Source organism: Moschus berezovskii, chromosome 14, assembly GCF_049115385.1.
Source record: "Moschus berezovskii isolate FMDL1 chromosome 14, NW_MosBer_1.0, whole genome shotgun sequence".
Taxonomy (NCBI): Eukaryota; Metazoa; Chordata; class Mammalia; order Artiodactyla; family Moschidae; genus Moschus; species Moschus berezovskii.
The window spans coordinates 60,138-75,000 of NC_142473.1; positions in this window are offsets into that span (position 1 = coordinate 60,138).

Below are 14,863 nucleotides of genomic sequence, written 5' to 3' on the forward strand. Positions count from 1 at the left end.
CTATATTTAGTTCTATCTGGTCTACCATATGGGAAGGTGAGTCCCCTGTTTTAAGTGCCGAGTATTGGGACCTTAAGACCATTAATTGGATGGTATCAAAGCGGTGTTTTTTTGTTTTTGTTGTTGTTGTTGTTGTTTTTTTTTTTTTACAAAAGCTACCAATCGATTTAATACGCAAGGTCCAAAAGTGAGGAGCAGAAGCAGGATGATTAAAGGTCCCATCAGGGTAGATATCAGAGTAGCATACCAAGGGGAAGAGTTAAACCAAGATGCAAACCACTTCTGAGACTGTTTTCTTTCTTTTTTAGAAGAATAGGGCTGAAACCCAGTCTGGACCTGGCGCTTCAGGGAGACTTGTAGCCAGCTAGCCAGTTGCCTAGTTTTATATAAAAAAAAAATAAGGTTGCAGTTACTAGCTTCCAGCAGACATTGTTTTGAGTAATGGTTGCATCTAAGCCTGACACGACTCAGAAAACTCAAGTGTTTAGCAGTACAGCGTCTAATCTGAAATTTCACCCATAATATCATTTTTCAGGATATCTGCGAAATAGTTATTTCCCAGGATGTCTGAACCATAGCTACTCTATTTTGGCTTTTAATTGTAAAAAAAAAAAAAAAAAAAAAAAAAAAAAAATTTAATAGCCAAAGCAGATGTCACCGTTAATGACGTCAGTGTTTTTCTAGGTATGAGAAGATGCAAGAATTGGAATTCGTAAAACCATTTCTGAAAAGATCTGACTATCCGAAGGCCTGTTCTGCCAGTGTTTTTTTTTTTTTTTTCTTTTTTTTTAAGAGCACAGAGTGCCTCATTCCTGAGTTTCACCCTGAATTTCTTTCAGGGGGTGTTGAAGGTCAGCAGCTTGCAATGGTCATGATGTAATCTTTGTAGAGGCAGCTGGCAAGTACCAACTTCCAGTCAGCAGGGTCTCTTCATAGCCACATATCTGACCATGTGACACTATTTCATCGCCATTGTGTCCCGCGGTCCTGGGAAGGCTCATTCCCAGGTCTAGGGAAGCGATGGGCCACTCAGTGTGCCAAAACTGGACCAGGCCTTGCAAGTAGCAAAAGTCTCTGGGCCACTGTCTTACTAGCTTTCTGGTCCAGGAACATATTCCCTCTTGTTGCTTTTTCTCATACCCAGAGTCACATTATTACAATTATTGATCTCGTATGGAACTGCATATCAGCATTATATCACAGGCTCAGTGAAACAAGTGACACAGAAAATAATATAGCCATAGCTAGCAGTTATTAGTAAGATAAGAATTATAAGCCAAGAACTTTTATTAGATAAAGCCTGCTATACCCCAAGTCACCTGACTTCATTTGTTAAATGACTATAGCCTGGTGTGAATCTCCTGGTTGTACATTATGGAGCATCTGACCTTTATCTGAAGATTGGTTCCTGAGATAAGCCTTAGAAAGTAACCTAGAGTGTCTTCTTCTTCTTCTTCTTTTTTTAAAAACTTAATTAAATCTTTTAGCGGTATCACGTAACAAGGAACTGTAGTCTAGACCTTAATTAACAAACCTAGAACCTTAATTTAACCATTTTACAAAACTTAATATTCCGCGATTTTCCGTTATGGAGGCATTAACCCTGTAGCCAGGAAGGCCTTAACCCAATAAAAATGAGGTTTGTCAGGGAGCTGGGAAAAGCCAAGCAGCCATCTTGGATGTCTCATAGCCCTGACTCTGATTTCCATCTATTGTTTTTAATTTTCCAGTTTAAAAGCAGACTGTTGCCATGGTTTAAGGACAGTAGGATGGCACAAGTCTAACAGTTTTTGTATAAGCAGAATGAGCTTTTACATGTCTACAAACCCGACAATTGCATTAATTTCTAAAACTAGCATAGGATCAGGCCTATGGTAGAAAAGCATTTGATTTATAGGCAGAGGTCTAAGAAGTCAAGAAAACGTTATAAATGATCATACGAATCAGGTCCAGCATCTTGGGCAAGCTGTCTACCTCTGATGTCGTCGTCTTCTCCTCCTGGTGTAGTGTAAAAAAGTCTTGCCATCCAGGTTGGAGACGGTGCCTTAAATTATGTCTTTTTCAGTCCTGGTTGCAGGTCATGAGGCATCTGATCTTCATCCAGAGATAGATCACTGAGACAAGCTTCAGAAACAAACCTAGGGTGCTCTTCAAGAACTCAACTAAACCCCATATTAATACCACATAACAGCAAAGATCCAGTCAGAAAATGAGTCTTAGTAGATACAGACTGGGATTCTCAACATTCATTGAAACATCTCCCCCCCCCCTCCCCGCCCCAAAATTACTCTCATTTTTATCAAATATAATCAAATTAAGACTTGTCTACAGAATAGATCTGTTCTCAATAAACTTGACCTGATTATTTATATAACCATAGACTTCTTCTTCTTCTTCTTTTTTTTTTTTTTTGCTTTGCTGAAACCAAACTTAACTTTAAATAAAACCTTTCGTGACTAGGAATGTCATCCCAAAGGCTTATCACAGATTTCGCCTAACAGATCTAAGTGAATTCCTCCCTTTTTCAAGATCTCCAAAACTGAGATTTCTGTACCTGTTAGTGAGATAACCTTTTTAATTTATCTGATAAAGTTACTGGAAGCCTGAGAGTCTCCAGCCTCTGAAGGGGTCAGATAAAAATGTTAAATGCTTCAATTTGTTTATTAAATATCATTTTACCAATTTACTCTTCACTCATAATTAGTTTGAGGGGAAGGTTTCCTAAGATCTGGAAAACAACAGATTCAAACCAGTAATTTTTCAGAAACCATAAAAGTTATAAGCATATTTGCCAGTTCATTCGGTCCTTTTGTGAACCTTTGTACAGTCATCAGGTTTCCCACTAGAATCTTTTAATTTCTTACCCAGTTCAGAAACGTGTGTTTATCTAAAAGTCCTTTTTATAAATCTTCTGGAAGAGGAAGCGTTTTCACAAGAAACTTGGTTAGTGCTGTGACCACCCTTTAAGACAGTAATCAGAATTATGGCAACGTTTTACCTGAATATATCAGAATTTATATATAAATTGTTTTCAGGATACCTGTATTAGTAACATTTACCATACCATATACCCGAGACTTATTATTCACTTGACAATACTTCCCATGTAATTTAACTTGGAAGTTGGGCCCAATTAGTGCAATATCTCCCTTTGGGATGTTTCAGGGGCCCTCTGAAGCATCCCAAAGTCTGCTAGAAGCCAAAAGTGCTTCATCAGAATGATTTAGGAAGTTTTGTCAACAAATATCGGAGAGGTTTAGAGCTCTTAGTCAGATGGGACTATAGGTCACTGTGAAACAATACCTATTTACTCCAGCCATAGTAACAATATAGGATTTCAGAGGCAAATATAGAACAGATCATTTAAGAGGCAAATAAACTTAAATCTATTGTCAAATGCAGTTTAACACCTCAAGAAAACGTTTGCTTATACACAAAACTCTTTCCTTGGGGTCCACTTTTCACCACCTTTTTTTTTTTTTTTTTTTCTTCTTCTATAAACTGTAACTTCATTTTTCATACCTTTTTATTGAACACACATCTTATTATTATTTTTTTTAAAGCAACCAAGAATTGACCTTTATATTAGCATTCTATAGATTGGTGAACATAAATACCAGTGATAATTTAAAAACATTTCAGCGAACATCTCAGGATGGCATCAAACATTATTTATTAGTAGTCTAAAATCTTTAGTTTTTCTGTAAGCTAGTATTCAGTAGTGAATGTTTCAAAATCTTATTTTATTTGGAAATGACCTAATTATTTAGTAGACTTCCAACACTTAGCACAACCCTTAGAAATTCAAGTTATGCCAATCTGGAGAGACTATTTTAGACAGATATTCCTAAAGAATAATTATTTTTAATGGAGCTTATCTAAATGCTCATGTCTCGTTTACATTTTTTAGAAGGTTTTTTCTTTCTTTTTTTTTTTTTTTCCCCACTCAAGGTAATTTCTTTGTCGACAAACTTGTGACAGATATAACAATATAACAACATTTAACTTAAACCTAGGTACAATGAGAATATGCTTAATGTTGATGACTCTTAGACATGTCTATATTAGATCAACAAACATTAATATCAGGTATTTAATACTGAATATTTTCCAGTTTACATGAACCTGGAATTTATTATTTAATTTAGAATTATTTGATTTGTAAGCGCTTTACCTTTTTTTTTTTTTTTTTCAACTTCCACGCCGCCACAATTGCAAGCCATGGCGCGGATTTCAGGGAAGTGGTTCAGGAGCCGGGTCTTAGGCGTTACCTGAGCCTGTCCCATTATTGTTACAAAAAGAAGCCAGAAAAAGACAAGGGGTACAATGCCAGCGAACACACAAATTCGAACCGAGCTTTTCAACACCCACCAGCCGGTCCGCCACACCACATTCACAGGCGCCCTCTCATTCACACAGCACTCAGAACCCTTACCTAGGGTTCCAAACGGCGTCCACTGTGGACGTCGTTCAGGCACCCCTTCGTTGGGGACGTCTCCCACAACTTCCAGTAATGGAGCCTCCGGGGTCGTAACCCGCTCCTTCCCTTCCACGAGAATTCTCAATTGGGACCGGGCAGAGGCCTGTTTCAGTCCCTCCGGTCGAGGACCTGTTTCAGTCCTCCCCTCTAGGAGGTGGCCAAACCTCCTGCCGCGGCTTTTGTGTAAACCTCGGTATCGGAGGTTGTCTGTCTCTTTGAGGAGGGGTCTTGAGATCCCGGAAGAGCCCCCAAATGTGAGGGTCCGGAGTCGCCCTTCCCTCCAAGGGACAGAGGACACTCACGATAATGCAAGACACACAGCGACGACGTTTATTTCCAGCTAGCTGGGGTCCAAGTGTCTGCCCGACGCAGCGGGTTTCAACAAGGACCCCGAGCACTCGGAGCCGAGGGTTTAGATAGCATTTTCAAACCATATTAGTTTAAAAACATCCACACATAGTAATCTTTTTACACACAGAAATTTTCCACACTCTACACACAGCTGTATATCTCACCTCCTGGTGGTTTACCGAGATCAGCCCACCCTGGCCCTTTGACCTATTTGCCTGATCTCTGTGTCACAACTGCCCACATTCTGGTGTTTAAGATTCACTTGTTCTTTAGGTTGCTGTCTTCCTAGGAATCCTCTCTCATCCTTACTCAGCAAACAACTCTAGGGATCTTGATTTAAAACGACCTTAACTTTGGTTCTACAAGCAGCAAGCGGCAAGCAAAGTACAGAAGCAAAAATGCATTGCAGGAGCATGAAGTTCTATATTAGGTTCTACACCTGACTGCACGGCTGACATGAGCATGGCCTGCCCGAATCTGTGTCACCGTGAAATCCGTGGGGACGTTTCGCTGACAGTGATCCAGGAACCATCACGGGACCTAGACAGGTATAGAGATCTGTGTCTGTCAAGATGGGAGACTAGAACACAAGCGCGTTCACAGAGGTGAACCAGCGTCACGGTTCAGACGCGGGGCACGGTTCAGACGTGGACACGCCTTCACAATCCTGCCCCGGTCCCGGAATCCCCTCTTGACCTTTTTAGGGTCTCTCGGTGCACCGAGTTCTAAGGGCGCATAGTCCTCGATCTAAATCCACGCTCCGAGGACTGCTCTTCCCGCTTGCCGCTCCATGCCAAATCCCGGTCTTGTGAAGTGTGCATGCCATGACATCCCTGGCAGGTGGGATAAGGAGCAAGCACCCACCGTGCCCGTGTGGGCGGGGGGGAGAGCGTTTAGGGAAGGGACGCTCCGTCCCTTCCCTCCCCCAAGAATGGAGGCATCCTTCCTGTATCTTTCCACACTGCCTGGGCTGTCATCCACGTTCACGAACACCGAAGGGCCAGTGATGTGGATCCACGTCGAGATCGTCGATATCCCCACTGGATGCAAGCATGGGATTCATAAGACTCGATTTAGTTTAGCTTCGATCGGGTGCCCTGTCCGGAGAGATCACGTGGGTGGGTCAGAAAGCTAACCCAGAACGGAACCAAACCCGAACCCCACAGCCACGTCGAGGGAGTGCTGAGCCAGAGGCACTCACCCATCCTATGAGGTGACCCAGATGGTGAAGGAGCGTTTGAAGGGTCACTTGCCAGCGACGCAGATGCCACGCGAGTGGCCGGAGATGTTTCTCCATAGGATCTCTCGGGATGTCTCAGGGTGCCGGGTGCGGGGGCACCCCGGGAGGTCCGATCCACCGAAAGGTCCGGCGTGCGGGGCAGGCACAGAACGTTTTCTTGCAGGGCCGAGTGAGGAGAATTCAGGGGTGCATTCCTCCAAGCCCCACACTTCTCGAAAGGGGTTCCACGTGGCATTCTGAAAGGCCAGGAGATGGAGGGACAGGGCTCGCGGTTGCAAACGTCTGGCTGTAGGAATTCGTTGTCTTTGGCGACTGCTCACCACGTAGGTCAGGGGTGGATACACACAAAGTTTGGACTTTGGTTTCTTTTGGACTATCAGCCCACCTCTGTTCGTGTGTGTGTGTGTGTGTGTGTGTGTGTGTGTGTGAGAGAGAGAGAGAGAGAGAGAGAGAGAGAGAGAGAGGCCTTTGTGGTTCTAAAGCAAGAAGCACTGAAGACTTTCTTTAACTCACATATTTCACTTCATTTCAGTCGTGACGGTCCCATGATTTGGAGGACGATATTGAATGTTGCAGGGTAGATGATTTTAGAAGGCCGTGAAGGGGCTTCCCTGCCTGGTGGTCCAGTGGTTAAGAATCGACCTGCCGATGAGGCAAGGGACAGGGTGTTTTCGATCGATCCCTGATCCGGAAAGATGCCCCTGGGCTCCGGGCAGGTTCGAGACAAACCTACAGAACGGACCGTGCCAGGCGTGAAGGCGAGGGCAGACGGGGGACTCTGGGCGAGGAGGACTGACACGGACTGGCACTGCCGTCTCCGTCCGCGTGGGTGGGCGGTGGCCAGCACGCTCCTCTGGGGCAGGATGTTCCTAGGACCGTTGGGAGCGCGCGGGAGGAGCAAGGGACCGAAGGGAAGTCTCTGTCCTCTCTGCTCCATTTTGCCCCCGGAACCCTCATCTGCTCAAAGAGGGGCTTCATCCTATGGACAGACGAACCCACACGTGAGTGCACCTCCTTTCTGGTTCACTTGGATTCTGAAAGCGTGACGGTCAGATTCACTCAACTCTCTGGATTTCTGTTCTTCCTGAGATCCCGGCCTACGACTCACTGGAAGAACACACGGAGCCGGATGAGATCTCCCTCTGCACGGCGGCTCCAGTGTGTGCACATGTCGATGGCGACGGCCTGTGGACATCGCACCGAGAGCCTAACCCCCCGGTGTTTCAGACGCCTTTGTCCACAGTGGGTGAACAGTTCTAACTGCGGGAAGCCCAGACCTTGCCACGGCCTGTTTGATCTTCAGGGCCTCTGCAAAGAGAACGAACGTGCCCGGTCTCGTGACCGATCGATCCCCTCTTCGGAGCCAGCCTGGTGCCTGATCTGTTTTACAGGCCACAGGCACACACTGGCTCTGGGGAGTTGTGTTCCTCCTCCTCCACCTCCTCTCTGCCCCCACCCATCCCCCCACGTGCACGCTGCTCCCCAACCCCGCCTGGCCCCGGCCCATCCCGGTCTCCCCCACCCGTGGAAAAGCCCAGGAAAAAAGGGTCCTAGAACGACGCAGCTGAGAAACAGCGGAAGTCCACTCGGATGCGGTGAGGAGACACCTGAGCACACCTGGGCCGACACCGCCACCTTGTGGGGTGGTGAGAGGCCAGTGCGAGGAGCGCTCCAGAGTTCAGAGGAGGAGGAAGAGGAGCAGGAGGGAGAGAGGGAGGCCGGGGGGGGGGGGGGGTTGGGGGTGTGTGTGGGGGGGGGTGGGGGTGGGGGTGGGGGTGGGGTGTGGGGGGGGGTGTGGTGGGTGGTGGGGGTGGGGAAAGGCCGACGCTGTCTCAGGGCGCTGACGTGGGGGAAAATGTTCCCCTTCGGAAGGGCGCTCCGAAGAAAGAGTTCCGGCGGGCGGGACCTTGAGAGCACAAAGGGCTTCGTTTTGGAGGCTGATCTTAAAGCTGGGAGTGGGAGTGGGAGTGGGAGTGGGAGTGGGCGTGGGGGTGGGAACCATCCAGATGTAGGAAAGACACCAGGCCGAGAAGGCAAGACAGATTCTCTACAAAAGGGAATCGGATGCTTTTCTGTCAAGGTTTTCCGTAATCAGACTATCATGGAAATCCATCCGTCCGTCCGTCCGTCCATCCACCATCGTTTCGTTCCTTTTCTGTTCTCTACATTTTTCACGGCGAGTGAGTGAGAGAGTCTGTCCACGGTTTGATAGGATTTTTGAATGTCGCGGGACCATGGCACTTTTCAGTCGTGGATGAACATGAACGTGACGGCTTCTTTGGCCAGCTTCAGGTTTCAGGGTTATCCTGATCTCCCCCGCCGAGTGAGGCCTGTGTGTCGCTGTGTGCTGGAGGACACCGTGCCCTCCACATCTTGATCTTGGGCTGAACAAAACCGCCGTTGGGAGTGTGTTCCTTGGCTTCATTTCCTTTCCCTATGGCACTCACCGGGCCGTCCTGTCCACTCTTTGGATCTTTTATCTCCCCCTCCCCCTCAAGGCAATCGGTCCTTTTCTTTCTCCTCGTTGTTCTCACCCTAGTTTCTCTCCCCCCTCTCCGCCCCCCCGCCCCCAAGCCAAGTCCCACTCGTCTCAAATTGACGTCTAACTGACTGACAACGTTTTCTTTGACCTGCATGCCTGCCTTCTTTCTTTCCCTTTTTTTTTTTTTTTTTTTCTTCATGTTTATTTTTTGTTCCCCCATGAATGTTCAGCTGTCCAGGCGATTGTTTAGTGTGGTGCATGACACGGCGATCCCCAGGATACCTCTAGTTCGTGACGGCCCGTCACCGCTGGGTGTCCCGGCAAATGACCTTTGGTGTCATGACGTGCCCGTGACTCATTCGTCTGCTAAGTGGAAGGTTGCGCCGCTTCGTCTGTCTCCCTCACCAGTGGCACTCACTCATTCTCTCCCCCACCCCACTCCTGCCACCGTCCCCCCCGCCCCCACCCACCTCCCTCCTCTGGCCACCACCCGTGTTGTTCCTTTGTGGTCTCTGCGAGCCTGCTTCTGTTTTGTCCTGTTCTGTCCACGGTGTATCGTTTGGGAGATTCTGCATGGAAACGACCGATCTGAGGTATTTCATTTAGCATCATAGCCTCTGAAGGTCTCTCCAAGTTCCTGCAGACTGTGAGATTTCATTCCCCTCTGGTGGTTGAGTCCCATTCCTGTGTGGGGCTGGGGTGGGGGTGGGGGTGGGGGGGTGTCTGCCTGCGCGTGCGCACTGTGCGCGCACATGAATAGATACAGGCGTAGGCACGCAGACAGAGAGTTCGATCATCACGTGTGTACGGATGTCTACCTAGGTATAGGTGTCGATCCCACACGTACACACGTCCCTATCTTCTTTGTCCCCTCCGTGGGCACTCCGTGGAGTTGCTGGGTTGGGTCGAATGGGGAATCTTTGGTGGAGGGTTCCGAAGGATCCCAGGACTCTTTTCCCTGGCGATGTGGTTTCTGTCTATGTGTGAGGGGCCAGGTGATGAGAGCTGATATCTCTGAGTCCACCCACATACGAGCGTGTGTATTCATGCCTGTGTCTATCCGTATACGTATGTGTATATATGCCTGTGTATACGGATATACACGCAAGCATGCACGCCCACTATAAACGCCTAGGCACACACGTGCACACACAGACGCATGCGTGTACGTGAGCATGCCCTTCGTACGTATTTGTTTATACGCATGTGTGCACGCATATATAGACGCGAATATGCGTGCGTATACATATGTACACGCGTGTATGCACATGTGTATGCATGCTCTCTCTCTCTCTCTCTCTGTCTGTCTCTCGCTCTCGCTCTCGCTCTCGCGCTCTCTCTGACTTTTAAGCTGCCAGAGCAGTTCTACGACTTGACTTTCCTGCCTGCCTGATGGTTTTGTTTCATTTCGTTTCTGTTCGACTTCCGAAAGTTATTTATTCATTTAATTGGCTGTTGTCATGGAACCCGGGGTTTATTTAGTGGATCCCTATGGACTCGGTCCTCCTCACCACCACGCCCCTCCCCCCCCACCCCCGCACCCCCCCACTCCCGGCCCCCGCAGCCCTGGCACCCTAGACCCGCCTTTCCGGTGTTTGTGGCCAGCTATTTTGAAATCCATGTTCTCCTGACCTCAAGTGCACTTTCCCCACCCACCCGCGCAAGCTTGTGTTTGTCGTCTTTGGACTTTGTCACGGTCTCGACCCAGGTTGAGTTTTGTTTTTCTCTTGTTGGGGGTCCGAGTGAGTGTCTCCTCCCTTTCCTTTCTTGCTCCTGGGCTTGCGTGTCTGTGTCTGTGTCTGCTCTCGAACGTCTTGCTTTGTTCTCTGAGCAGCGCTTGCCTGGTTTCGCTTTGCCGGTCGGTTCGGTCCCTCCCTCCCTCCCTCCCTCTTTCGGGGGAGGGGGGCCGGGGGAGCCCGGGATGTCACTGGTGCCCCTCTCTCCGCCGACCCCGCCGCCGGCGTCTCCGTGGAATGTCCCCCCACCACCCTGGAATCGCTTGGGGGAGCGCGTCTCCTTCGGGGCAGCCTCCTGAGGAGATATTTCCCAGCTCCTCTCCCTTCTTCTGCGGCCGGGGTCGCGTCGCATCGCGTTGCTCGGCGGCTGAGATTTTGGGGCCGGGGTCGCGTCGCATCGCGTTGCTCGGCGGCTGAGATTTTGGGGCCGAGCTCGGGCGTTTGGGCGGCCGGCGCTGTGGCGTCCTCGGCGGCCGGCGACAGCGACCCGTCCTCGGGACGTGCGAGCCGGTTGTCGGGAGCCACCTGGCGACCGCTTTTATATTGTCCCTCCCCTCCGGAGCTTCGGCGCGGCCTTCAGGAGGATTGTGACTCAGCCACCGGGCCCGAGGCAGAGCTGTCAGAGGCCGGCTACGCTGGCGGCGACAGTCCCCGTGGCGCCGAGGCCTAGGGACGTCCTGATGTCGCCGGAGATTGGTTCTCTAGGTTTCTGAGGAGGGTGACCTGTCGCGGCGCTGCGGATCCGGGCTCTGGGGCGGCCTGACTGGGTCGACCAGCATCTATCTCCCCGTGCCCCTCCGGCCACGGAGACGGGCCGGCCGGACCCTGCCTGGGCCGGGCCGCCGCGGTGGGCAGGGAGGGAGAGGGGTCTTCCCTGCCCGGGGCGCCTGCACTAGGACTCGGCGGTCCGGCCTCCTCCTGGGCCGCCCTCAGGAGCGTTCGCTTCGCCTTCAGGAGCGTTCGCTTCGCCCTCGGCCCCGCTCCGGAGGTGGGGACCCGCCCGCCGGAGTCGTGAGGGGTGACCCGGAGAGGCCGGCCGGCCGGCCGGCGCGGGCGCGTGTGCGGTCCACCCCCTCCACCCCCACCCCCACCCCACCGCCGTGGGGCCCGGTCGCCCGAGGCGTCTCCCGGCACACATGCTTTTCCTTTGTCAAAGTCCCGAGCGGTCCGCAGACGTGGATGGACCGGACCCTGCTTCCGCGGGTGGCCGGGGAGGGCGCGCTCGACCCTTCGGCGTGCCCTCGTGGGTCTCGGTCGTCGGACGCGACTTTTTCTCACCCCGCCCCAACTCCCTGAATCCCGGTCAGGAGGTGGGGACCGGCTCGAGCCGTCCTGGGTGCCGCGTCGAGGACGGTCTGGGACCCGGGCGCGGTCCCTGGTCCGGGCCCGCTCGTCTCGTTGGGGGCGCCTCGCCGACGGTTCTTTCTTTTCTTTTTTTGCCCGTCGAAGCCAAATCCCCGTTCGGAGACACGGACGGGCCGGTAGACCTACCCGTGTGGGGGGGAGTGAAGCGGCGAGCGCGTCGTCCCCGGCCAGCTCTCTCTCCTTGGGCGTCCGCGCCCCCACTTTTGCCGCCACGCGTCCCCCCCCCCCACAGTCGACCAGATGACCCGCCCCCCCCCCCAAAAAAAAAAAACAACAAAAAAAAACGACAACAAACCTCCGGGTCTGGTGTTTATGGGATAGTGCTGGGGACAGGTGGCCGGGTCAAGGTTCCGGGGCCCCTCCCTGCGGGTCGTAGGTGGGCCCCGCTGTCGCCTGCTGCCATTTTGTCGCCTTTAATGAGACTTTTTTACCACCAGGTTAGTGCTGACACGGTCTTCTCTGTTTGGGGTGTGCCACTGAGGACTTTGGGTCTCTGGATGCACGCGGGGCTCTGGGCCCTTCGGACCGCCGGCTGGCGCCCGATTCGGCCCTTGCCGCTGGAGCCGCCCGCCTGGGCCTGTGCGCCGGCTCCTAGGTGGCGTGCCTGGCTGACCCAACGGGGTGGTGCCACCTCCGGTCTCCGGGCGACCCGAGGGCGGCGGGGCGAGGTGGCATTGGGTCTTCTACCCTGTGCGCTTCCCCGCTGCGGGCACCCGGTGGTGGCTGGGACGACCCCCGCCCCGTAGGTTCCGTGCCGCGTGTCAGGCGTTCCCCTCCTGGGGGTCGTTGGCGACTGCTCTCGCCTGAGGCGAGGTGGGAGAGGGGAGGCGGCCGGTGAGGCTGAAAGCGGGCCCCTCTGAGTGACGGTCCTCATCGCGCCTGCCCCCCCCCCCCGCCCGCTCCACCTTGTTTCACACTGTGATCGATGTGGTGTGGTCGTGCTCTCCCGGGCCGAGCCTAAGCCGTGCCGGACGAGGGACGGGCGTTCCGGGTGGACGTGCCCGCTCTTCTCGGTCTGTCCGCGGCACCCCTCGCCCGTCTTTCCCCCCTTGCCTGCCCGTCGGGGAGGGTGAGGAAGGCAGGGGCTGGGTGCGGTCTCTGGCCCTGACCTTCGGCCTCCTGTCCGCCCCCCCGCCTCGGGGTGTCAGCCGGCGGGGGCCCGTTGGTCTTCTTGACACAGCAGATGCTCTCGCTTCGCCTCCCCTGCGGTGGGGAGGGCTGTGCCGCTGCCGCGCTCGCGTGCCCCGCGTGGGTGTGTGAGCGTGCCTCGTGGTTGCTCCTCGGTGGTGCCCCTGGAGCGCTCCAGGTTGTCCCTCAGGTGCCTGAGGCCGAGCGGTGGCGTCGTTTCCCTTAACCCGGTGTCCTCCTCGGGTCCCCGCCGCGGTGGCGAGTGTGTCCCGTGAGTTGGCTCTCTCTGGGGGGGGTCGAGACGGTAAGAGAGGGGGGCGGGTGTCCGTCCCTGTTCCCCCTCGTCGTGGAGGCTGACGGATGAGGGGCCTTGTGGGGGGCGGGGCGCGGGCTCCGCTCCGGCCCTGGCCGTGCACACGCCTCCCGTGTGGGTCGTCGGCTTAGCTGTACCGCAGACCCCTCCCGCCCTGCTGAGGGCTTGGGCGGCTCGTGGAGCGCCTCCGTGGGCCTGAAGGAGAGACGCTCGGGTGAGGGACGGCGCGCCCTCGGTGAGAAAGCCTTCTCTAGCGATCCGAGAGGGAGCCTTGGGGTACCGGACCCCCCAGCCGCCGCCCCTCCCGAGTGCGCAGTGGCCACCGTGGCGACTGCCAGAGCACGTGGGCGGAGAAGACTTCCCCCTCCTGCCCTCCGCGGGAGGGGGGGGATGGGTGCGCCGGCCCCGCGGTGGGGCCGTGTTGCCGCTCCTTGCCTACCGCGGCCCGCGCCTCCCCCCTCCGAGTTGGGGGAGGGTCCCGCCGGGCCCCGCTGGGCGTGTCCGGTGAGCGGTGGGGGGAGCCGTTGCGCGTGCGCCGTGCGCGCGCGCGGCCGGCCCCCGTGGTGCGAGCCCAGGGGGAAGGAGGGGGAAGGGGAGGCGCGACGCCCGGTCGGTCGGGCCCTGGCTTCCCCCAGTCCCCGCAGCCGTGGCGAGGAGGAGCCTGTCTATCGCGCCCGCCCTCGCCTCCGAGCCGCAGCCGGTGGCGGCGTGCGGTCACGGTCTGGGCCGCCTCGCTCGAGAGCGTGTCCCCGGGATGTCGAGCCTCGGGGTCAGACTAGATGGGAGGCGGATCCGTCGAGGACGGATGGGTGGATGGACGGAGGAAGATGGGCGGGGGACGGCGCGCCGGCCCTGGCGGCGGGGCCGGGTCGTGGGGCCCGCTCCGCGGGTGGCGGGGGCTGGCCGGCGTCCCGGGCGTCGCGGGACCGCCCCCGTGTGTGGGTGGCGGTGGGATCCCGCGCTGGTTTTCCCGGTGGCCCGGCCGCGTCCCCGGTGTTTTCCGGTTCCCCGGGCGGCACCCGCGCCCCTGCCCCGCGGCCTCTGCCGTGCGTGCTCGCCGGCCCCTCCCCGCCGCTGCCGGTCTTCCCTCCTCGTCCCGCGCGCGCCGCCGCCCGCGCTCCCTCTCCTTGCCCGGGACCGAGCCGGCCTCGCCTCACGTGGGTGTCGTCCCCCGGCGTCCGTCGGCCGGTGGCGTCCCCGGGCGGAGCAGTGCCCTCGGGTCCCTGCGGAAGGGGGGGCGGGGAGCCCTGGTTGCACAGGCAAGCAGGGTTGCGCGCGTGAGGGCCGTGGGGGGCCGCCGGTGCGCGGCGGGAGAGCGTTCTCCCCGGCCGGCTGCGGCCGTGGGTGTGTGTAGGCGGTGGTGGGCGCGAGCCCCGTGAGGGGAGAAGGGGGTGGTGCCGCCAGTCCTCCGTCCCGGGTGTGCCGCGGGACCGCCCCTGTGCTGGGAGGCCTCTGGCGGTGAGATCCCGCGGTGCGCCCTGGCGGCCGGCTCGCTCCCCCCCGCCCCGGCCGTTTTGAGCCGTCGCCCTCGCGGTGGCGCGCGGCCACCCCGCCTCTGCCGCCGGTTCCGTGGCTTCGGCCTCAGGTGGCTGCACCCCGTCGGTGCCCCTCTCCGTCCGTCCGTCCGTCTGTCCGCCCGCCTCGGTCCGCTCCTCCCCGTCTGCTGCTCCCCGGGGCCGCGCCCCGGTGCGTCTCGCTTCCCGGGCGTGCCGCGGCCCGGATCCGTCGTCCGTTTCGCCGCCGCCCGTCCGCCGACGTCGCCGCGTGC